We start from the raw sequence: 1,381 nt of genomic DNA on the forward strand, positions 1-1,381 counted from the left end.
ATCAGGTTGACCGAGGTGACGATGAAGGAGGAGGGAGGGAGGGAGGGAGGGAGGGAGGGAGAGGATTGACCATGGAAGTGGTGGAGCAATGCTTATGATGGCTTATGAAGATGACACCTCAACTCTTGATTACACAGTCCTTGTGGTCCTGACAAGGCGCTCAACCCTAGAGACGTCCAGGAGGCGCTTGAGGAGCCTTTAGTCCCATTCGCTGCGGCGGCGACCTCTCCAGCCCTACACACTCACTCACACACACAGCATAATAGAATTGCCAGGCGCCAAGCAATATGAAATTCGTTAAGGACTCGAGCTTTAAGAGCCCTGTCTGTTGTAATGCCTCAAAGAGTTTGCTCTTATTTGTCTCTTTTCCCGCTTTCCCCGCAATTCCGTCTCACTCCACTTCCAGTGAGGACACTGGCCCTCAGGTGAATAAAACCGTATGTCGATCTTGCGCGGGGGACTGACTCCAGGAAGGGAGAGGAGATGGAACCTATCTGTCGGGGGAGTTGGAGGGCCGTGTTCAACACCTTTCTTTCTTTACTTCTCTGTTCGCCTCCCGAACTGCTCGCTGGCGTCATCAGCATAACTGTAAAGTCTTCCGGGGACTTAATGCCCCCTTAAGGCAATAGTAATTTCCTAATTACACTTTGGTGACCTGTCCACTTTCTTTTACTTCCCATCTCGGGGTGATAGCGATGTCGGTGGGAAAGATTGGGTCTCAGTGTGTGTGTGTGCCCTTCTTTCCCGAGTCCTCTCCTTCGCAGAGCCCATGGTGGCCCTCTGACCCTTCACTACATTTCTTGCAGGTTTTGATCTTCCTGCGGAGGATTTTTCTCAGCCAAGGGGAGGACGCCTCACCAGTTTAGGCTCTTTTGCACCACCTGGGTCACGTGGGAGACCTTCGGAGAGTGGGTCATCTGAATCAGCTATACGCTGGTGGTGACGTCACCGCAGCGAAGGAGTTCATGTCCTTGGTTTGGGAGACTCGTTTGGGACTCATGTTGCTCTCAAAAAATATTTGTTGAGACTGCTTGGTTTCGACTCAGCCTCCGGCGGGTGTGTGGAGAAAAAGGCCCCGCGGCCGCCAGTGACTGTCGCCTGGCCCGGCTGATCTTGAGCGGTGCACAGTGCGAAATGCATGGAGGGATTCGCGGTCGCAGCCCATCGGAAAGAGGAGATGGAGACGGCAGTGACAGGTAGACGGGCCACAAGTTCTAATGATTTTAACGCAATCAGTGTGATGGTGCAGGCCGTAGGTTCTATTCCAACCGAAGCAAGACGATGTTATTCAGCTGAGGGGAAGGAAGAGTTGTGGCAAAATGGGGTCGTGGGCGACCGAGACCCCAACTTGTTGTCGTAAGGAGGCTCCTCCCCTTCATTA

Source organism: Oratosquilla oratoria, chromosome 32 (assembly GCF_046742065.1).
Source record: "Oratosquilla oratoria isolate Oo_2021 chromosome 32, ASM4674206v1, whole genome shotgun sequence".
Classification (NCBI taxonomy): domain Eukaryota; kingdom Metazoa; phylum Arthropoda; class Malacostraca; order Stomatopoda; family Squillidae; genus Oratosquilla; species Oratosquilla oratoria.